At 42.0% G+C, this 24,596-nt stretch overlaps 1 protein-coding gene and 1 pseudogene across 35 annotated transcripts in view; one reads left to right on the forward strand and one right to left on the reverse strand.

Annotated features, from left to right (window-relative positions):
* Window positions 1–4,586, reverse strand: part of LOC129656472 (40S ribosomal protein S6-like) — a 64,384-nt pseudogene extending 59,798 nt beyond the window's left edge.
* DAB1 (DAB adaptor protein 1) overlaps window positions 1–24,596 on the forward strand; it is a 956,508-nt gene that overhangs the window by 553,358 nt on the left and 378,554 nt on the right. The gene's annotated exons all lie outside the window — the stretch shown is intronic.

Genomic DNA, 24,596 nt, shown 5'->3' on the forward strand with positions numbered 1-24,596 from the left:
GGCTTTTAGGTTGCTTCCATATCCTGTCTATTATAAATAGCACTGCAATGAACTTGGGGTCCCTGTATCTTTCTGAATTGTAGTTTTCTCTGGGTATATCCCTAGGAGTGGGATTGCTGGGTCATATGGTAGTTCTATTTTTAGTTTATTTTTTTATTATTATTTTTTACTATTCTCTATAGTGGCTGTATCAATTTACATTTCCACCAACAGTGTAAGAGGGTTCCTTTTTCTCCACACCCTCTCCAGCATTTATTGTTTGTAGATTTTTTGATAATGGCCATTCTGACCGTAGTGAGCCGATACCTCACTCTAGTTTTAATTCACATTTCTCTAATGCTTAGTCATGTTGAGCATCTTTTCATTTGTTGTGGCCATTTCTATGTCTTCTGCCTAGGTACCAACCCCAGGGGAAGGGCTGGCTTCTCTCATCCCACGGTTTGAGTTCTTACTTCCATTGATTAAGCTCTTGCTCTCTGCCAGCCACTGTGATACATCATCACAGCATTCATAGCAGGATTGAGGACATCAAGGCCTGGAGAGGTTGCCTGACTGTCTGCTAGCAAGCAGAGGAGGTAGTGTGCAATACAGGGTCTGTCTCTCTCCATCATCCCAACTTTAACCATTAAGCAACATTGTCTGTCTTCTTAATTCTTTGGGGAAATTTTTCTGCCGCTATGATGAAGCAAATGTAATATTCACTTTTCTAGAGTCCCAAGCGGAGAAGGCAATGGCACCCCACTCCAGTGTTCGTACCTGGAGAATGCCAGGGATGGGGGAGCCTGGTGGGCTGCCGTCTATAGCGTCGCACAGAGTCGGACACAACTGAAGCAACTTAGCAGCAGCAGCAGCAGCAGAGTCCCAAGCTATTTCCTTTCAATCCCTATTCAGCTGTCCCCTACCATAAAGTGTGGCTTTTTCTTAGTGTGTTTCTGGTATATTAGCCTTTGGCTAGTTTTCGGAGGTGAGAGGAAAAATACCTCTTGGGTATGTTTGCCCAGATGCAATGGAAAGACACGTGCATGGCATGATACTTAAGACTTGAACTTACAAGGTTTCTTTGGGTAGCTGCATTTTGGGGAGCCTTGTTGTTTTGCTGACTTGATTCTCACAGCAGTGTGCCGACATAGCTGTGACTGCCTTCATTTTACAGAGGTAGAGATGGAAACATGCAAATATAAACTGACACCAGTCCTAGAATCTTTGAAAAACTGATGCCCACTCCCAGTAGGTCTCTGAACACACGTGTAGCTCAGGTCCCCAAACATGTAAGACATCTAGCACTGATAGAAACTGTCTTTCACACTCCAGCACTCTTGGGTTTTTCCAGGGTACCATTTTATGTGAGCTTTGTACAGTCATTTTACATTTCTGCGCTTCATTCTTCCATCTCTTCTAAGAGATGCTCAGAATAGTGATGGTGGTTAGAAACACAGGTGCTGGAGTCCACAGCCTGGATCCTCTCTTTTTTGCTCCCCAGCTGTGTGATGGTGGATCAGTTACATCATTTGGAATCTTAGGTTTTGAAGTGAGGATAATGACAATACTAATCTAATGATATATCTATCAAGATGAAATAATTTATGTAGATATAATGCTTACAATAGTATCTTACATATGGTAAGCTCTTTCTATATGTATTAGCTACTATAATTATGAACCGGCATTATTTACCATTCAAACATTTCATAAGCCACTACTGTGTGCCAGACACCGTGCTGGATAGTAGGGTGGGTTCCTGGCATCCCTTTCAGCTCTGATGTTCCATGATGGATATAAACAGCCAGACCCTCCATCACTGGTGGAAGCATTGTATGGTTCGCTTCAGGGGATATTCTGACTCTCTGCTTACAAATTGTTATGTGTGAAATGAAAAATGCATTTAGCTGTTATTTTCTTTTACCCATCTTGTTCATGTAGGTGGATTGTATTTTACTACCTAATTAAGAGTAATGGGAAAAAAATGGAAGGGAGCACATTTGTAGCTGATGTGTGGGTTGAAGTTTCCTGAGATGAGAAACAAACTCATAAACAAGAGAGACAATAGCACTATTTAAATGAGAAAATCCACGGATCGCAGCACACTGAGTGCTGCCATTTTACTGTCTTGGGGCCAGGAGAAGGAGAGCATGAGCATATTTGCACATAGTGACCCTGGTCCTGCAGAGAGCAGGACACATTTGGATATGAAGATTATTTTCACCCTGTCATATTAGCATCATCCTATCTTTCTGCACACCTTTCCACTGCTGCACAAATCAGAGATAAGTCTGGGACCTCACGCAAGCCAGATCAGAAGAGGATAAACTGGAGAGGCTTAGCCTGTTTCTTCTCTTTGGGAACTAGCACGTACGTGAACACCAGTTTCTCCTTGCTTCCAGGTTACAGAATTTAGCCACACATACTGGAAAGAGCCTGTTACTTTAGGGTTAGATTATGACTCCTGCTCTTTTAATTATATATTCCTCGCCACCCTTGAGTAAGAGATATCTTTCTGAGGCTCTTGCCTTCTTGGGAGTATGGGGCACAGAATTAGACTTGGCCTGATATCCTATAAAGAAAGCTGAGTGCCGAAGAATTGATGATTTTGAACTGTGGTGTTGGAGGAGACTCTTGAGAGTCCCTTGGACTGCAAGGAGATCCAACTAGTCCATCCTAAAGGAGATCAGTCCTGGGTGTTCATTGGAAGGACTGATGTTGAAGCCGAAACTCCAGTACTTTGGCCACCTGATGTGAAGAACTGACTCATTTGAAAAGACTCTGATACTGGGAAAGATTGAAGGCAGGAGGAGAAGTGGATGACAGAGGATGAGATGGTTGGATGGTATCACCGACTCAACGAACATGAGTTTGAGTAAACTCTGGGAGTTGGTGATGGACAGGGAGGCCTGGAGTGCTACAGTCTATGGGGTCGTAGAGAGTCAGACACGACTGAGTGACTGAACTGATATCCAAAGCCTGGTATAGTGGGAAGTGCATGGTCTTTGCAGACAGAGAGACCCCACCTGACTCGTGGCCGCTCCTCTTTACTGCACTGCTCAGAACCTCAGTTTCCTCTTTTGCTAATTGAGCACAATATTAGCTGTGTCTCCAGGCTGTTGCAGGGTCTAATGGTGTGTCATGTGTTTGGTTGGAATGTAGTAGTCCATTTAAATTAAAATGTTGGGCCCCCTTAGACCTGTTTCTTTATCATGAAATGCAGAATATGTGCAAAAAAGTTTATGACCTCATATGTGGACAATTAATGAACAATAAGCAAATGCGATTCATGGGGTTGCAAAGAGTCGGACACGACTGAGCGACTGAACTGAACTGAACTGAAGCAAATAAAAATAAAATGAAACTCCAGGTACCCACTCTCCAGGCCATGAAAGAGAACACTATAAATCACTCAACACTTCTTAAGATCTCCTTGATAGCATCCCCCTGCCTACTCCCCAGGTAACTTCTAGCTTGAATTTCATGTCAGTCATTTCTTTCGTGTCTTTTCATAGGTCTCCCTAAACAATTTGTATTTGATTTCATTTTTCTGGCTTTTGAACTTGACATAAATGTAATCTTACTGAAAAACACTTTTGTTTTGCATTGTATTTTCAAAATTTCTTGCCATCGATGCATGTAGCTATAGTTCAGTAATTTTTGCTGCTGTATAGTATTCTGTTCCTAGGATCTCTATCTAACCTAGTAATGGAGTCATTTGGTTAGTTTCTACATTTTTTACTGTTATGAAATATGTTGTTATAAATATTCTATCCCTTTGATTTTGAAGCTGAAAAGGTCTTTCCAGATGGTTTTTTTCTTTTTGATGTCTGATCTTATTTGTTACTCTTAGAATATGGTGTTTTTGACTGGACTCAGACTTAAAGGTAGAAGCTCTCAGAGGGGACAGCCTGCATGTCTTGGGAATCTGTTCTTGGTATTTTTCTTTGGGCTGCTTCATTCTTCTGGCGCAAAGTATAGCGCATTCTGCAGCCTCTTCCTTGCTTTTCTTAGTATGCTGTTTCTTCCGAGCAATAGGCCAACATCTGTGTTGCAGAACAAGTTTAATAACAAGATGCTGAATCTCGGGTGCTTTGGTTCTAGGTTCCTTACCTTCATTGTTTAGGGGCTTTCTCACAGCATACTGGCAGACCTCATCTTCTTTAGAGAGATTAGAAAGTCTGCGGATTCTGCTAGCTCCTTTGGGCCCTGGGCCATGAGGCATAACAGTATCAATGAGTCCAAAAATATCCTTCTCCCTCTTTTTAATGATGATCAAATTGAGAACATTCAGATTGGCACCCACAGTACAACCTCGTATAGACTTGCACTTTCTTTCTCCAGTCCTCCTTGGGCTGTAACAGGAATGCCCCTTACTAATAGCAGGTGGGCTCAGCCATGGGTCAAGACACCCTACTTCATGGGGAAACCTTGTTTGTGGTTCCCACCACTAATTCAGACCACAGAAACCTTCCATTCTTCACTGGAATGTCAGCAGCAACTTGTGTGGCCATACACTTCTCATGAAAGGTATAACGTTTTCATTCACTGTCCACTTCAATGAGTTTCTGGCGGCCAGTGGGAGGGAAAGAGATGTTCAGCTTCATCCCGAAGCAGCCGACCACCTCCGAGGCACCATGACAAAGAGCTGGACAGCTTTTTTAAAAATAAAAATGCTGCGCTTCCTTATTTATGGCTGTACCGGGTCGCCAATGCTGTATGCGGGTTTTCTCTAGTTGCAGCGCTGGGGGCCATTCCTCATTGCGGTGTGCAGTCTTCTCATGGCAGTGGTCTCAGTAGTTGTGGCTCACAAGCTTAGTTGCCCTGGAGCATGTGGGGCCTTCCCAGATCAGGGCTCAAACCAGTATCCCCTGCATTGGCAGGTGGATTCTTAATGACTGGACCACCAGGGGAGCCTGAAACAGTTGCTCGGCCTAGTTGTTTTCCATATCAGACAGCTGAGGCCTAAGAGAGCAGGGCGAGTCCCCAGGTTCCGCAGCTAGTGAATGGCAGTCGGGGCCCATCACCCAGGTCTCTTGTCCAGTTTGGCTGATGCTGTGGTAGAGCCTCATGTCTGATAGTTTGCCTTTTTATTTTAAGCAATTTCCCATACTTTTGATATTATAATTTTGGAAGTTTTATTTGAGAGAGCTCTTTAAGACTCTTCTAGAAATATGCTGGCATTTGCTATTGAGATGGTTTTTCTCCCCGTCTCTGAAGTTGGGGCTGTGTTGGCCTCTGTCCCATTAATGCTGGCCTTGGGCACACCCCATGGCTATGGACCTATCGTAAGCTTCTACCCCTTCAGCAATGAGAGCCTCTGAGACATGTTTCAATCAGGGAAGGAATCAAAATAGACCCAAGATGGCCAGGGGGAAAAACTGCTAAGGAAAGAGGGATCTGATTCCTTACAAGGCACTTTCTTAGGAAATGTCCCTTTACTATAAATAGGAATGGATATTCAATTTTAGGCCCCCTTTAAAAAAAAAAAAAAAAAACTCTCTAGGACCAAAATTAGATTGGAGGCTGATGGAATGAATGTAGGATGGGGTGATTCTGTGCTGAGACACATCTGAAAGTTTGAGCAGCTGGTGCGGTGGAACAGCTGAGCCGCAAACAAATAGCAGCTGATTTTAGCACTTCTTATTTCAAGATGCCCTGGTTTGTTAACTCCAGCATTCGACTTACTGGTAAGCTCTCTTCTCGGAGCCCCTCAGCATCTCATCCCTCTCTGCTACCCGTAAACTGTGCTACCTTGATCAAGTGATGCCTCTTTCTGGGCTTCAGCATCCTGCATCCTGTCGTGGGAAGAGTAGCCTGCGTTTGTTAAGAGCTTGTCATGTGCCAGGCACCATGCCAAGCACTCTGTATGCTGCTGCTGCTAAGTCGCTTCAGTCGTGTCCGACTCTGTGCAACCCCATAGATGGAAGCCCACCAGGCTTCCCCGTCCCTGGGACTCTCCAGGCAAGAACACTGGAATGGGTTGCCATTTCCTTCTCCAATGCATGAAAGTGAAAAGTGAAAGGGAAGTTGATCAGTCGTGTCCGACTCCTAGCGACCCCATGGACTGCAGCCCTCGAGGCTCCTCCGTCCATGGGATTTTCCAGGCAAGAGTACTGGAGTGGGGTGCCATTGCCTTCTCTGAGCACTCTGTATAGATCACCTTATTTAGTTTTCACAATAACACTATCAGACGAGAACTTTTATGTTTTTTTATACGGACGAAATTGAGCACAGAAAATAGAGTTGCATTCAGCACATCGATCCCAATGAAACGGGGAATTGGGGAATTGTCCTGGGAGAGATCTGTTTGGGCCTCTTTCCCTCATACTTGTTTTGGACTTTTTTTTTTTTTTTTTTTTGCTGTCTCTGTTTTTTGGCCATGCCACATGGCTTGCAAGATCTTAGTTCCCTGACCAAGGATTGAACCTGGACCCTCAACAGTTAGCGTGTGGAGTCCTAGCCACCGGACTGCCAGGGAATTCCCTGTGCCTCATACTCTGAGCAGGAACTATTGTGTGTTTTAGGTGTCCCCCTTTCCACAAGGCCCTTCACATCTGACACCTGGCCATCACCATCTATCTGTCAGCTGTGGAACCACAGAAAAGAATTTGGTTAGGATTCTGAGTTTGTGATTTGCATTTGTTTGGAGAGAATGCCCAAGTTTCCTGCCTCCCTTTCACGGAGATCTGTCACCCCTGAAAGTGTAAAAATCACTGACTTCATGTGAAAGTCACTAAGACAACAAACCACTGCCGTCAACCATTTGAAGACAAGGAAATAGACTTGTTTTTCTTATGAATGAATAAATTTTCAAAGGCTTATACTGATTACTTTTTAATGATCTGACCAAATATTTTGAAGTCGTATAAACACAGTGGAAATTCACTGTAAGGGATGTATCTTCAAACTCAGAGTAGTAGCCTGTTTTGTGAGTTAAACTATGTATGCACAGTCATGTCCAATTCTTTGCAACCCAAGCACTGCAGCCTGCCAGGCTCCTCTGTCCATGGGATTTCTCAGGTTAGAATACTGGAGTGGGCTGCCAGTTCCTCCTCCAGGGGATCTTCCCAACCCAGGGATTGAACCCAGGTCTCCTGTACCTCCTGCACTGGCAGGTGGATTCTTTACCACTGAGCTACCAGGGTCTTTTCCAGTGAATCAGTTCTTTGCATCAGATGGCCCAAAGTACTGGAGCTTCAGCTTCAGCATCAGTTCTTCCAATGAATATTCAGGACTGATTTCCTTTAGGATGGACTGATTGGATCTCCTTGCAGTCCAAGGGACTCTCAAGAGTCTTCTCCAACATCACAGTTCAAAAGCATCAATTCTTCGGCACTCAGCTCTATTTGTGGCCCAACTCTCACATCCATACATGGCTACTGGAAAAACCATAACTTTGACTAGACAGATCTTTGTCAACAAAGAAATGTCTCTGCTTTTTAATATGCTTTCTATGTTGGTCATAGCTTTTCTTCCAAGGATCAAGCATCTTTTAATTTCATGGCTGCCATCACCAGCTGCAGTATCTTGGATCCCAAGAAAATAAAATCTGTCAGTTTCCATTGTTTCCCCATCTATTTGCCATGAAGTGATGGGACTGGATGCCATGATGTTAGTTTTTTGAATGTTGAGTTTTAAGCCAGCTGTTTCACTGTCCTTTTTCACTTTCATCAAGAGGCTCTTTAGTTCCTCTTAGCTTTCTGCCCTAAGAGTGGTGTCATCTACTTATCTGAGGTTATTGATATATATCCTGACAGTGTTGATTCCAGCTTGTGTTTCTTCCAGTCCAGCATTTCTCATGATGTACTCTGCATATAAGTTAAATAAGCAGGGTGACGATATACAGCCTTCATCTACTCCTTCTCCAATTTGGAATCAGTCCATTGTTCCATGTCCAGTTCTAACTGTTGCTTCTTGACCTGCAGATAGCTTTCTCAGGAGGCAGGTAAGGTGGTCTGTTATTTCCATCTCTTGAAGAATTTTCCACAGTTTGTGTGGTCCACACAATCAAAGGCTGTGGCATAGTCAATAAAGCACAAGTAGATGTTTTTCTGGAACTCTCTTGCCTTTTCTATGATCCAGTGGATTTTGGCAATTTGATCTCTGGCTTTTCTGCCTTTTCTAAATCCAGTTTGAACATCTGAAAGTTTTCAAGTCACATACTGTTGAAGCCTAGCTTGAAGAATTTTGAACATTACTTTGCTAACATGTGATATGAGTGCAATTGTGTGATAGTTTGAACATTTTTTGGCATTGCCTTTCTTTGGGATTGGAATGAAAACTGACCTTTTCCAGTCCTGTGGCCACTGCTGAGTTTTCCAAATTTGCTGGCATATTCAGTGCAGCCCTTTAATAGTACCATCCTTTAGGATTTGAAATAGCTCAGTTGGAATTTCATTGCCTCCACTATCTTTGTTCATAGTGATGCTTCTTAAGGCCCACTTGACTTCACATTCCAGAATGTCTGGTTCTAGGTGAGTATCACACCATCATGGTTTTCTGGGTCATTAAGATCTTTTTTGTATAGTGCTTCTGTGTATTCTTGCCACCTCTTCTTAATATTCTTACTAGTCAATAGTAATGGTAATCAACACTAACAATGGTTTGCATTTATTGAGCACATATTATATTTGGCTCTCTTTTTAAGACTCTACATGAATTAACAAATATAATTACCAGAACTGCAATTTGAAGTAGGTACCAAACTACTTTGTTCATTTTACAGAGAGGAGAATTGAGGTACAGAGAGCTTAAGGATTTGTCCAAGGTAAATCTGAGACCAGGCCAGAATGTGTCGCATTAACTCTGATGGCAGGTATCTAATACAGAGCAAGTTAATATAGTCACTCTTTGGATGACCTTCATTATAATCCCTTAAGTCTGAGACTTTTGCCTCTTCCTGAAAGGTCTAAGATGAAGGAGTCAAACATTGCTTAAATGCCTAACAGGGACAAGTGTTTTTACATATGTTATTGGCTCTTCATTACTGTTCCATGCCTATATTTATCATGGCACTTTTTGGTTGTTATAGGTTTACCTGTTTGATGTTCTCTTAGGCTCTGAGCTATTCACTATCTCTGTATTGGTGACCTTTTGCTGTAGTTAACAAGCCGCCCCCAAATTTCAGTCGTTATTCAGGTCAGCTGTATCTCTGCTCAGCTCAGTCCCAAGAGCCTGGTCATTCCAGAAACCCAGGCTCTGAGGTTCTCATGGCAAAGGGCAGAAATGCCAAAGTCTGCATTGACCAACATTATGTGCCTTTAAGGTTTCTGCTCAGTTGGGGTGCACATTATGTTTACTCATATCCTCATTGGTCAGACTAGGAATGTGGCCATATCTGCCATTGGGGCAGGGGACATCCTCTGTCTCCCTTGAGGTGCTGGCAGTCATGTGGCAAAAGGCATGGATGAATAAACCCCTCACTGGGAAGGGCACAAGCAGTTGGGGATCATTACACAGTGTACTACCATCTGAATGATCTTGGATGAACAACTCTCTCTTATTCAAGAGAAAACTGAAGCCTGGAGATACTATGTACATGCTCAATTACAGAATTCTGTGACTTGAGCAAGTTTTACTGATTCCATGTGCATGCTCATTCCCCATCTGGTTTCCAACGTCATCTCTTTCTGCTCTGAAATGTATACTCTATTCTTGGGCCACACTGAGTTTTATGTAATTTATCGAAGCAATGTGTACATTCATAATCTGTGACTTGGTGTATAATGTTCTGTTTGTAATTGCATTTTCCTCTTTCTGTCCTGATAAATGCTCATTCTTTTCCTGAATACTCAGGGCCTCTGAAAGCATCACTTGTTTCTCCTGGACTTGGGGGCAGGGGCGGAGCTCTCTCACTCTTCTTTGGTGTCCTCTCTCACCTCGGTGCTCTGTCTTTGCATTTTAGTTGTGTGTGGACCTCTCTCTTTCCTCAGCCAGGCTGAGATTTTCTGGAAGGCAAAGGGAGAAGGGCTGTTTTTTAGCTGTGAGTCCCTACAACAGTACAGAGAAGGGGCGTAAATGTGCTTTGAGATAATGAATAGATGAAAATTTCCTACCTAAGAACGACACTTGTCAGTGTGGCTCAGTAGTCTTGAAGTTCATATCTACATCAAGTAGGTTGGATTTACATCATCTCAGAACAAAAGGCCTAGGAAATCGGTCCACTGTCATGACTTACATGTATTCCAGCTGCATATTGTTCTTTCTTTTAAAACTCGGCAGTTTTTAGACATATTTCCACATTGAGTGATTTTTATCCCTCCATTTTCTGGTCGAAAACAGGCACCAATTATTCTCTTTAATTAAGTGGTTTTATGTTATTAATTGTTTCTAACTTACAGAAGTCCCACGAGACCCTTTATATGTTTCCAAATGAAGCCAGGAAGAAAAGTGCATTAATTATACACACAAACTCCTTTTGGCGAATTAAACATGATGCACAGTGAACATGAAATGGCTCGCCCTCCTGGGCTGTCAATCTTGTCATTAGTGATGGCTTGTATTCGTAGTATTGACATGGGCTTATCCAAATTGGATTCTGCAAAGAGTCATTTTAATTTTGCACAAATGTGAAAAGATGAAGTACTTTGACGTGCCTTTTTTTCTTAACTCCCTCTGTTGCTGAGTGACTGGAGCTCCTCTGGTTGTGATACCAACTTCATATTTTATAGTGCTTGTAAAACACCAGATGTTTCCTTATCAGGCCACAGAGCACCTGTAGGTGAGTCTCACAGGTGGAGATATTGACATTCTGCAGTTAAATCAGGTCATACCTCTTAAGTCTGCAACCAGAAAGGGGCAGATCCTTTAGAGTTATTCATGTTTTTAAATATTTCTCTGAGCAGGGATAGGAACAGAGTTGTGTCTAAGCCCCTTTCCGATCATTTTCAACGGGCAGCAAAAAGGAATTATTCGTATTGTTTGGGCACCAGTTCTGTTCCAAGATGTGAAAGTGAAAACGTTAGTCGTTCGGTCATGTCCAACTCTCTGCGACCCCCATGGACTACAGCCTGCCAGGCTCCTCTGTCCATGGGATTCGCCAGGCAAGAATACTGGAGTGGGTTGCCATTTCCTTATCCAGGGTATCTTCCCAACCCAGGGATCAAACTCAGGTCTCCCTTATTGCAGGCAGATTCCTTACTGTCTGAGCCATCAGGGAAGTCCCTCTAAGATATATTGATGAGAAAGTACGGTATTTGAATATGTATTATGTGCCAGGTGCTGTTTTAAGTGATTCACAGGACTGGCTCAGTTGATCCTGAGGTGATCCTCAGTTGATCCTACCCTGTGAGGTAGGATTATTATCATCCTAATGCGTAGTTGAGGCAGAGAGAGATTAAGTCACTCTCTTAAGGCCACCCAGATAGAAAGTGGCAGTTAAGATTCAAGCCCAAAAGTTGGGCACTAGATCCCAGGCTCTTAGCTCTGCATCTTAGTGCTTCCCCAGCAGTGATATCATACCCTTTTATTAAGGGGCATATGATCCCCTGCGGGAGGCAGTCAGAAATTCAAAGCAATATTATACATGGCTGTGGTTACTGTATGATGATGCCATGGAAGATGATCCTCAGTCCCCAAGAGGCATGGATACAGGATTCTGGGACTGTTCTTGGCCACCGCTGAGTTTTTGTCTTGAAACTGCATTATCTGAAAAGCACATTACATTTCTAAGGCTTCTTTCTTTCTGAAAAGAGCTTGTTGTGATGTTTAGAATACTCTAGGGAAATGACTCACCTTCTAACCTAAAAAAAAGAACCCCTTAGGTTGATTGTCTCTGATGCCATTCACTGAGGACCTGTGTGTGCTGGGTGATTAAGACCCTGAAGAGCTTCCCAGGGAATTGTGTAGCCACAAAAAACAGAAAATAGTTGTTGAAGTTTATTGAGGACTTACTACAGGTGAGTCACCATCCTAAGTTCTTTACACAATTTTTTATTATAACTACTTTAAAAATAGGTGTTTCACCTGCATTCTGCTGGGAATTGAGTATGAGTGAGTTTGAGCTATGTGTCTACTTTAAAGGCAAAGTCTTCCCTCGAAATAAAATGTTGAGATGATTGAGTTTTACTGTCTCTGAAAAGATCATATTATTCAACGGTATTCATGGAATATCTCCTATATGTTAAATATTAATAGTATCCTAGGTCCAAGGGAAACAGCAGTGGACCAAACCAAAATGCAGCTCTCAAAATGGAGCTAACATTTTAGTGGAAACAGGTAGACAATAAATGCAATAAGCAGATCTAATACTAGATGCTTAAGAGTGATGGGAAGAAATGAAAAAGGGAAGGGGGATAAGTAGTGAATTAATAACGTTGTTGTGTGCATTCTCACTCAGTTGTATCTGACTCTTTGTGACTCCTATGGACTGTATAGCCTGCCAGGCTTCTCTGTCCATGGGATTTTCTAGGTAAGAATACTGCAGTGGGTTGGCCTTTCCTTCTCCAGGGGCTCTTCCCAACCTAGAGATCGAACCTGCGTCTCCTGTGGCTCCTGCGTTGGCAGGCAGATTCTTTACCACTGAGCCACCTGAGAAGCCCCAAGTAGTGAGTGAGTTGCAGTTTTAAGTAACCTGCTAAGAGAGGACCTCTGTGCGTGTATGTGTTTATTGAAGTTTAAATAAAAATCTAGTCACCACCACCAGTTCTGCTTCGGGTCTATGATTTTTCTCCATTGCTTTCATAAAATCCTTATGTACATGGACTTTCCTGGTAGTCCAGTGGTTAAGAGTCCACCTGCCAGTGCAGGGGACAGACGCAAGTTCAAGCCCTGGTCTGGGAAGGTCCCACGTGCCACAGAGTAACTAAGCCCGTGTGCCACAACTGCCGAGCCCTTGTGCTGCAAATACCGAAGCCTGGTGCTGTAGAGCCTATGCCTTGCAACAAGAGAAGCCACTGCACTGAGAAGCCCACACCACAAGGAAGAGTAGCCCCCGCTCACTGCAACTAGAGAAAGCCTGTGCGCAACAAAGACCCAGCACAGCCAAAACTAAATAAATACAATTAAAAGAAACAGTCCTCATGTACAAAGCGTTTAACAACATGGCCTTGCCCACCTCTCATTTCATAGAGCCTACCCCCGCCCCCCACCATACACTGTGCTCCAGCCCCACTGATCTTTGTTTCCTTGAACATCCCACATCTTTTTGTCCTCCGCCTTTTTGTGTGCCATTTCCTCTGCTGGCAACACGTTCTCACTTCCTTGAGGAAGCTTTTCTGGACATCACTCACCCCTCTAGTTCCACTTCATTCCATCACACAGTGTCTGACTTACACTTTATTGGGGTTGTCTTTGCTTAATCCATGTAGAAGGAATGGGTGTACCTAGACAGGAGGAAGGGAAGAGAAAAGGGGAAAAAGACAGGAAGATAAGCCTGAAAGGAAGGGAAATTAAAGGAGGAAGGAAGTTAGGAAGAACGGAAATAAAAAAGGGAGAAAGGAAGGGAGAGTGGATAAAAAAAGAGGAGGAGGAAAGGAAGAAATTAGTTTAAAAATTTTATTGAAGTATAGTTGATTGACAACCTTGTGTTTAATTCTGCTTAACAGAAAAGTGACTCAGTTATATATATATATATTTTCATATTCTTTTCCATTATGGTTTATCATAGGATATTGAATATAGTTCACTGTGCTGTATTGTGGGAGAAGGCAATGGCACCCCACTCCAGTACTCTTGCCTGGAAAATCCCATGGATGGAGGGGCCTGGTGGGCTGCAGTCCATGGGGTTGCTAAGAGTCGGACACGACTGAGCGACTTCACTTTCACTTTTCACTTTCATGCACTGGAGAAGGAAATGGCAACCCACGCCAGGGTTCTTGCCTGGAGAATCCCAGGGACGGGGGAGCCTGATGGGCTGCCGTCTTTGGGGTCGCACAGAGTCGGACACGACTGAGCGACTTAGCAGCAGCAGCAGCGGCAGTGCTGTATGGTAGGACCTTATTTATTACCCATTCTGTATATAATAGTTTGTATCTGCCCATCCCAAACTTCCAATCTTTCCCTCCCCCACTGAAATCAGAGTTTTTGATCAGACACCACAATACCATAGTTGTATTTTCAAGACATGAGTCGAGATTAATTGTGGAGAGGAAGTCGTTTAATTCTGGCACTCATCTGCCCCACTTTGGCAGCTCTTTTGCAGTTTCATTCTTTGAGTCAATAAGACACTGAATTTTCTGTGGCCCCTGGGACTGAACTCTGCTGATAGAAGGAGGGAAGGTAGGGCTGATGAGGGAAAATGCCTCTGCAAACTCCTCTTGCCTCTCCCGAAGCATGATGAATCGTAGAAGTCCTGATTGAAAATTCTAATCACAGCTTTGCTGTCCTCCAGACCCCACCCGTTGACAGTTGATTCACTCTTTTTCATGCCCGCTGCCTCTCTGTAGTATGGTGGCTCTTATGCAGGAGTCTATCATTAGCAGACAAAGCATGATAAATTGGCCGGGGTTCCCTTCGTCCTTAGAACGTAGGATATGCTTCTTTTTTTAGACTGTCAGGGCCTGTGTGGGACATGGTCATGAAGGAAGGAAGTAACACAATATTGGGTGTGCCTGTTTGCTGCTGCTGTTGAGAAAGAGAATGATGCATTATGAAGAAAAAGTAGATTGCGAGCATCCCAACCCCCCACCTGCAACCCAAGAGCAACTGATGCGGAAAATCACTGATCACCATCAATGCCCCAATGGAGTCTGCGATTTCATTGAAGATGTAATACCCCTTTCAAAATCAGAGTAGTAAACAATTTCTAAAATTGAATCTCAAAAAGAAAAATCAACCCACGTAAAGTCTTTGGACACTTTGAGGTGATTTAAGATCCAGAAGGATTAGGATTGATTGATTTTGATCTTGGAAGGAGGTTCACAGCAGTTCTGGAATCTGTGGTCTCCCTGGATATGATGCTATGAATGTCAGTCAGATACTAGCTTATTTTATTTTTTAATTTGATTCTAGGACCCCGAGTCTGTATTTAATGTTTCAGTGAGCAGAACAGTTATGTTTGGCTCCAGCGAAAGATTGATAGAAGCGATTTTCGGCTGTGGAATCAAAACATAGTGAAAAAATGTCACGTTTAAATAAAATGCAGTACTTGGAGGCATCATGTGGTCTCAAAATAAATGAATTCATGGCACAAAGTTGACATATTTTGAAGGAGAATTTCTTTCAAAAATTTGAGGTGATTCATTTTTATGATTAACTGCAGTAAAAACAATTATGACAGCATTTTTAAGGAAAGAAAGAAGCTTTGAGGTGTTCATAGGTAACATCCTATTGTGTTCATATTTATACGTTGCCTTATGCAGCCTATGACGTTGTATGTTTGTGATGTTTGGCTGAAGGCCCTGGAGCTCTGGGGGTGCTCATTCATCCCAGGGCTCATTTGTTATTTGTAGTTTGGTAGGGGAAGGGGCAGGGAGCCTTAGCAGAAGCAATGATGAGAAATTCACTGGATTTGGATTCAGAAAGATCTGAGTGTGAATAACTCTGTGTGACCCCAGGCAGGTAACCTAGCCTCTTGACATCTCCCTATCCATTCCTAAAAGTTGGGACAAAACAAGGTAGAAATGAGTCCTCGGTGTCTAGCACAGGGCCTTGCATGCACTTAGTAAAGGGTGAAAGACATAATGGCGAGCATCAGTAGTGTTCATTTTGCCAACATGGTTGGGTATTTACTCTGTTGTCTATTTGAAGCTCTGTACTTGATATCACAGATCTCAAGGATCTTATAATCCAGAGAGGAGTTGGGTGGACTAACAAGGAGTGGGAAACCAGGAGTAGGAGAGGACTGAACTGAGAGTAGCGTCTCAATTTTGTAATCAAGCCTAGTGCAGTAACTAGTTCATGTGGACCTCTTGGAAGATATCTGCTGAATAAATTGAGTTGAAAAGGCAAGAAGTGGGATTAGAAGGTTAAAAAAAATCTATGTATTAGCATCCTCCAGTGAAGCAGAACCAAGAGGATGTGTGTATATATAGAAAGGTTTATTTTAAGGAATTGGCTCATGAAGTTATGGAATCTGGCAGTTTCATTTGATGAACGCCTATGTATGCTTCAAAACCCGATTCCATGTTTATTATCTCTTTATCTCCTCAATGCTATGAAGATATACACTATTTTTTTTTTAATTTTATTTTATTTTTAAACTTTACATAACTGTATTAGTTTTGCCAAATATCAAAATGAATCCGCCACAGGTATACATGTGTTCCCCATCATCTGCAACTGACAGATTATTCGGGGGGGTTCAAGTTTGCAAGTTGCCTTTTCATGTAAAGGGATTTTTGGTGCTCATTTTACATTTACTTTTGATTCTCTACTTTGGTTCATTTCCTTTCTGACTGTATAACCAGGATCCCTAGAAAATGACAGGTGCAAAACACACCCCATTTTACATGCGAGGTAGCCTAATCGTTATTTTTGAACAGGGAGAAATGACCAATAAACATGAGTGAGTGCTTGGTGTAAGTTCACTGTCACTGGACTGGGCTCTTTGCAGCTGAATGGCCCCCTGAAAGTCAGTGATGGCCATAGCTGAGTTCCACTTATTTTCACTCCCATCTGGGGTTCAGTAAAACTCAAGTTTGTCTCTGCTTGAGGAAATCGCATAAAAAGATGTGTATGTATGTGAGTGTTCACACACATGTATGTCTGACCCTTTAGCCTATTCCCTTACTTGTATTTGCAGGCAACTTGTTATCCCTATTATCCTTCTCCCTAGAATCATTTGATGTAATTGCTTCACAGAACTCCTTGCAACTCCTTAGTGGGCTGTGATCTTTTATGCCTCCAAACTCCTGAGTTCTTCCTGCCTTGAACGTTCAGCTTCTTCCTTTATCCACCTGATGGACTCCTAGGTATGCTTCAAAACCTCATTCAGATGTTAGCCCTCTGAAGGTTACCCTGCTTTTTCTTTGGGCCCCCAGTGAATTCCGTTCTCTTTGGTGGCTCCTCTTGGACTTGTGTTTGCCCCTGTTGTTGGCCTTATGATGCTGCAGTATAATTATTTCTGACCATGAATCTAGTGCCTCTTTGTATTTAACAGTCTTTAGAGTCTGAAAAAAAAAAAGACTAGATTTGAGTCCCAGAGTTGGTCTTTACTGATTTTTGAAACTTGAACAGGTGACTCAACATTTTTGGGCCGCAGCTTTCTCATTTGCAGAATGCAGATAATAGTGTGTCTCTTTGCAGTATTAAGGAGGTAATAAACATGAAGCAGCAAGCACAATGCCTATCCCATGGTGAGCATCCAAGAAGTGGGGTGCTGGTGTGACTACCTCAATATGCCTTTTCCTTTTGTTTTCATTTGAGCCTCTCTGAGGCCAGGAGCCTTATCCTCTTTATTTCTGTATCTTTAGCTCCTAGCACAGCATGCTCAGTAAATCGCTAGTAAATTCTGTGTGAGTTGAATCCATAGAATCATTTACAAACCCATAGGCTGTGGTTTGCAAACTTCACTTTGATCATTCATTAAGGGGATTTTCATTTTATCTTCATGTCTGGGCAGGGGACTGAAACAGCTATTTTCTTTGAAGGTACCTAATGCCAGAAGTTTTGACTTTCTGTGGAGTCACCTGGACTTTGGGATTTACTTCTCTTTCATTCCCAAGGTCACTGTCCCCTTTTAGTGCCAGCCAGAAGTATAGGCATGCCTGTGATTGGCTTAGCCAAGCAGGAACTTATAATTACTGCTGCTCTCCCCGAGAAGCATTATACTAAGTTGATCTGAGTACATACAGAGAAAGCTTGTTCGGTTCAGGCCTCAGGGCCAATTGGAGGCTGTGTGGTCCTTTTCTTGTGTACCTCTCATGAAGCATTTAACATAAGCAAACAATAGCATGTGGTTTGTTATTACACAGCTTTGAACACACAGATGTGGTCATTTCTATTCATGGATGATGGTAGTAAAGAAGGAAATAGTAGAGTGATGAAATCAAGCAGATCTGTTTTCAAATTCTGGCTGTGCCATTTAAAAGGAGGGGGTGTGCAAAGACCAGTTCCTTAAGCTCTCTCTGCCTCAGAGTCGTCATTAAAACATAAATTGATGCCTCTACCATAGAGAACAGTATGGAGGTTCCTTAAAAACCTGAAAATAGTTATACGATCCAATAGTCCCACTCTTAAGCATCTACTTGGGAAAGATGAAAACTCTAATTTGAAAAAATACATGCACCCCAATGTTGATTGCAACACTATTTACCATAGCCAAGACATGGAAACGACCTAAATGTCCATCAACAAATGAGTGAATAAAGAAGGTATGGCACATATATAAAATGGAATATTACTCAGTCATTAAAAAAGAATGAAGTATTGCCATTTGCAGCAACATGGAGAGGCCTAGAGATTATTATACTGAGTGAAGTGGGTCAGAGAGAGAAAGTCAAATATCAGATGATATCATTTATGTGTGGACTCTAAAAAATTATGCAGACGAATTTATTTACAAAACAGAAATAGGCTCACAGACATAGAGGACATAGTTATGGTTACCAAAGGGGAAAACAGGGGAGGGATACATTTGGGTAAACAGATATACACTGCTATGTACAAAATAATCAACAAAGGCCTACTGTATAGCACAGGGAACAATACTGAATATCTTGTAATAACCTATAATGGAGAAGAATCTGAACATATATATATATATATATATACACACACACACAGACACACAGACACATACACACACATATATATAGTCCAAAAACTAACACAACACTGTAAGTGTTATACTGCAAAAAAAAAATAATAACAAAGACAAAAATTAACAAAACAAGAATAAGATGAAAATAGTGTCTGTCCCATAAACCTGAAAGCCAACTAATTTGATGGATATATAGCTTATCACAGAGCTCAGCACATGATACATTCTGAATAAAGGGTCGCTGGTCAGGATAGCAATTCAGGGTGATGTGCCAACGTGGGCTAGGAGAAAGGGCACTAGGCTTTTCCCGTTGAAGGAATCAGGTCCATTTCAAAATGTTTGTGCCACTGGCAGTGGTTTTCTTCTGCTGAAATGAAGTTTTCCATGCCTGTCATTTCCTTCCCATGAATGAATGAATCGATCTCAGGATAGCTACCCAGTGGTGAGATCGTGCAATTGGTAAGGAAAAGAAACTACAATAACTGCTTTAGTCATATAAAAAGATTCTTTTGTAGTGACTCTTGGACAAACTGCAGATGGACGTGATTCAGTTTTGCCAAAAGCTTTTTTGTGTGTGTATTCTTTTCCCCTTAGTAGGGAAAATTTTCCCCAGTCATGTGAAAGGACCTGATGTGGAATTCCACTGTAGCCACTGAACTAATGCGTGTTGCTTTTTCCTTGCAGGTGCCTAAGTGGTGGGACTATATGTTAATCCTGTCCTGAAAGGTGTCATTTAGCAGCAGGGGAAATATGGTACTCTGTGCATTAATGGAAAAGAGATTATTTTCAAACATTTCAAAACCCTGAAGACTCTGTTCAGGGAACTTCCCTTTTTTTCACTACCCATTTAGAGAAAAAGTACCGAAGCTTTCCACGATTTAGAAATAGGGCTTTAAGTCTAGGGAAGGAAACTTAATGTCAGAAAATTAAAGGTGAAATGTGTGCTGCTCAGACAGTCTGGATGCTACACAGAGCCCTGTAAAACACACACACACACACAGCCCTGTAAAACACACACACACACACACACAACCTTTTACCCAGAGTATGGTGATGATTTTACAAAAGCAAGGTTAGGGTTACAGAAGTGCTCAGAAATTCTACCAATGCCTGATGGTTTGGGTTGGAAAATATTCCACTTAAAGCAGGAAGGAGAGATAAAAGCAAAAAAATATGGAACAAAGGAGGGCTGTGTCAAAGGATATGGGGTTGTAGAGGAAGAAGATTTAACTCTGTTTAGAATGGTGGGAGAGGGTCAGGATCACTGGCCCAGAACTTGACAGGAAGGAAATGGGTCTGAACTGGACGTTGTCTGTCATGGCCTCCCCTGCAGATGGCTGGACCTACCTCTTAACCTCTGTAGCTGGAACAGTGTTTGGGGGAAGAATGAAGGAGCTAGGCTAAGGGTAAGTGTGGCTTTCCCCCTGGAAAACTTTGGAGTTTTCTTGGAGTGAGAAAAAAACCCATACTGCAGATTGAGGGGTAAATTAGAGGCATTTCTAGATGAGAAAAGCCAAGTGACATAGCTCAGACTTTGTGTAGTCAGGCAGGAGAGAGTGGGCTGCTGGTTGGAAACTGAGCCAGCATCTTGGAGATACTTGTCAGGGGGAGAAACACATCCTGGTTGGTTCTTGGAGGGCAGATTGGTTTTCATTCCTGACTCTGGCAAGAAGAGTGAGGCAGGGAGACTATGTCACCTTTCCGTGCCTCAGTTACTTCACCTGTACAATGGGGTGACAATACCTATGTCCCCAGTACTTGAGACCTTAAATGAGGCAACAATTACAAGATACATACACATACACATATATATAGCGTTGGGCTTGACTCATAAATATTAGTTCTTGCTTCTCGGCTACCTTCAAGTATTTTGCAGCCATTTATTTATGTTGCAAGTCATAGATAAGGGTCACATCCTACGTGAACAGTTTCTAAAGCTGGACACAGATGCCCCCTGTCCTTGGCTTTTCCAATGTCCTCTTCTTTTGTAGTCCCTGTGACAGTTTAGCAGTCTTTGTTTCCTGCAGTGGACAGTGAGTTTCTGAGGGGCAGAGAAAACCTACTCTTCTCTGTACATGCAGACCTCGTTTCAAGGTGCTTCACTTTATTGCCTTCTCAGATACTGCGTTTTTGACAGATTGAAGGTATATGGCAACCCTGCATCAAGCAAGTCTCTTGTTAACCTTTTTATCAGCAGCATCTGCTCACTTCATGTATCTGTGTCACATTTTGGTAATTCTTGCAGTGTTTCAAACCTTTTCTTTATTGTTGTATTTGTTATGGTGACCTGTGATCAGTGATCTTTGATTTTACTACAACTTGCTAAAGGCTCAGATCAGTCAGTTCAGTCGCTCAGTCGTGTGCTACTCTTTGCCACCCCATGGACTTCCCTGTCCATCACCAACTCCTAGAGCCTGCTCAAACCCATGACCTTCGCGTTGGTGATGCCATCCAACCATCTCATCTCTGTCGTCCCCTTCTCCTCCTGCCTTCAGTCCTGCCCATCAGGGTCTTTTCCAGTGAGTTAGGTCTTCACATCAAGTGGCCAAAGTATTGGAGCTTCAGCTTCAGCATCAGTCCTTCCAATGAAGGGCTCAGATAATTGTTAGCATTTTTTCACAATCAAATTTTTAAAATTGAGGTATATATGTTGTGTTTGTAGATGTAATGCTATTGTACACTTAGTGACAATAATATAGTGTAAACATAATTTTTATATGCACTGGGAAACCAAAAAATTTCATGGGTGACTCTCTTGGTGGTCTGGAACTGAACCCCCAATGTCTGTCTCTGAGGTATGTCTGTATTTCCATCTCTTAGCAGCTTGCCTGGCACAGAGGAAACACTCAGTAAGTTTTAAGAACGACATCATTTGTCAGTTTCTTTTTTTCAGGTTTGTGTTGATATGTCATTTGAGGTGAATTTATAGTCTCGTGTTTCCCAAATACTATCGCTGATTGCTCCAGGTAATTGTGATCAAAGGAAGGGCCAAATTGCTCCATCTACTCCATCTAGAAGGGGACCTGAAAAGTTGTCAAACTTAGTTCACTTCTTGAGCTTAGAATGAAGACAAAGAAGTTTTGCTACAGTATCAGAGCAGTGATTGCACTCTTGATGCTCATCCACAGACTGCATTGTGGTAGCACCCTCGTTTTCCCTTGCGTCTCTCACATACCTGGGATTTGCTTTTTTTTTTTTAGCAGTCTCTGCTTCAATAGAACTGTGAAGGCCCATCTGATACTTCATAGCAAAACCTTAAAATACAGCCTAAAACCAAATTAGAATAAGCCTTTTGGCTTTCCAGGTGGTACTAGTGGTAAAAGAACCCACCCTGGCCAATGCAAGAGTCAGGCACGACTGAGCGGCTTCACTTTCACTTTTCACTTTCATGCATTGGAGAAGGAAATGGCAACCCACTCCAGTATTCTTGCCTGGAGAATCCCAGGGACAGAGGAGCCTAGTGGGCTGCCGTCTATGGGATCGCACAGAGTTGGACACGACTAAAGTGACTTAGCAGCAGCAGCAGACTTAGCAGCAACAGCCAATGCATGAGGCATAAGAGACATGGGATCCATCCCTGGGTCAGGAAGATCCCCTAGAGGAGGAAATGGCACCCCACTCCAGTGCCTGGAGAATCCCATGGACAGAGGAGCCTGGCGGGCTGCAGTCCATAGGGTCGCAAAGAATCAGACACGCCTGAAGCGACTTAGCATACACATGACAATTTTGTCTCTCATTATGAGTCCTGATAATAAGCAGAGTTAAGGATGGACATTTAAATTACGGCTTAGACAACAAAACATCTCTAGGAATGAAATTACTGTTCAAGTTACTTGATGAGATCTTGAAATCACTTAAATATGAGTCTAATCAATGCCATGATGCTGGGGGCTCCAAACTCAGAACCAAAGAGGATCATTGGAGTAATGATAAAAAGCATCGTCATGACCATTATCTCACACATTTGTGCAGTAAGCTAGAGTTTATAAGCCTCTTTCATATCAACAGAATCTTAGCAAATTAGGACAGGAAGGGATCATAGAAATCATGTTGTAATGCAGCCCCTTTATCTCATGAATAGGGGAAATGGGATTTTATTTCCATTGCTTTAAAATCACTTCAAAATGCCTGGAAAATCAGAGCTACTATTACTTCAACTTTATTTGGATATTCTTGAATTTTGTGTTTTATTACAAATGTTTTGTAAGTATCATCTTGAACCTGGCCATTTCTATTTTAAATCTAAACGCTAAAATTGAAGAATAAAAAGCAGCCAGGAGTCATTTTTTTAAATTAAGGTATCACTGAAATATAACTTTGTACTAGTTTTAGGTGTCCAGCATAGTGGTTTGCTATGTGAATATTTGGGGAACCAATCACTATAGTCATTTTCGTTAACAGCCATCACTACACATTATTCCAACTGTTTTTCTTATGGTAAGAACTTTTAAGATCAACTCTTTAAGCAACATTTCTCATTTACAATATAGTCTTGTGAACAGTAGTGACATGCTGTATGTTACATCCCAGGACTTAACTTATCTTATAACTGGAAATGTGTACTATTTGACCACCTTAACTCATTTGGCCCTTACTTCCCCACATCCTGGGAATTGAGATATTTCATTTGATTGTCCTTGCAGGCCTGTTTTGCAAGGTAGGCAGGGTGAATTTATTATTCCCACTGCACCGGAAGAGGAATACAAGGGTTGAAGATGAGAAATGTCTAGGTCTTATTGATACGCTTTGCTGCTGCTGTCCTGATGCTCTTGAGTCCTCTCCGACTTTAAGTAACCTGCCTTTGTTGACACATCATCTGCTCTGTCAGCCTTCCCTGCCCTTGAACTGAACTGGCCTCCCACCTTCACCGTTTGCCCTGTTCGATGTCTGATTACCACCTTTTGTTATGGAAGGTATATTTTCTTTTATCTGTTGGTTTCCTCCATCAGAATATAAGCTTCATGGGCTTTATTTATTTTGTTCACAGCTAGAATCCAAACACCTGAAATAGATCCTGCCACATGTAGTTACTCAATAAATGCTTGTTAAAGGATTGAATGAATAATTAAAGAGGTAGATGGCAAACTCAGATAGTGTGCGGTAAAGAGACTTAGGAAAAAGCCTCACTATATTTTGAGAAATTAGCCTGTCCATTTGATCTTCTGTAATCTCAGCTCTTCATTCATCCATTGAACAAATATTTCAGAGTAAATATTGCTTCCTGTGTTCTGGACAATGTTTGGAAGCCACAGTGACAAAACAGTTTAGAAAGTCCTATCACAGGAGAGCTTCCACTTTTTTGGTGGGGGATGAGTCATGGAGATGATAATAAATTTAAGAAATAGAGTTTATAAATAAATATTTATAAATTTATAAATAAAATGTATACATGTATGTATATTTATTTGTAAATAAATATGTAACTTTGCAACTGTCTATGTGGGATAAGAATTAAAATATGAGGAGACAAGCAAACCAGAGATAAGAAGTATGGGGGTTCCATTCTACATGTGGCTAAGAAAGTCTCTCAGAATTGACTTTTCACTGTCTGATGAATGAAGATGCAACCAGTAATTGTTGAAAGGATGAAAGTTTTAAAATCCCAATTGTTTGTGCATCAAAATACCCATGAGATAGCATTCTTCAAGTAAAATGCATAGAATGCTTTGAGACTAGTACCTATGAACTTAAGTTGAATCTCAAATCTAACCTCATGTGTGGATTCCTCTTCCAGCTTTTCCCTCCTCCTCTGAAATGGGTGAGAACTGCCACATGGGAGCTGACCATGGTGAAGCCATGATGTAGACATTGCTCAGCCCAGTTAAGCCCTTTTGTGAGTGAAAGTACATTTCCGTGGCAGTCAAACAGCATCCAGGTCCAACCTCACTCACCTCTTCCATTTTCCAGCTCTGTGACCGTCACATTTCCAGGGTTTTCATTTTTCCTGTGATGCTGTTAATTTCTACATTAGCCA

The sequence above is a fragment of the Bubalus kerabau genome, chromosome 6 (genome assembly GCF_029407905.1).
Source record: "Bubalus kerabau isolate K-KA32 ecotype Philippines breed swamp buffalo chromosome 6, PCC_UOA_SB_1v2, whole genome shotgun sequence".
NCBI classification, from domain to species: domain Eukaryota; kingdom Metazoa; phylum Chordata; class Mammalia; order Artiodactyla; family Bovidae; genus Bubalus; species Bubalus kerabau.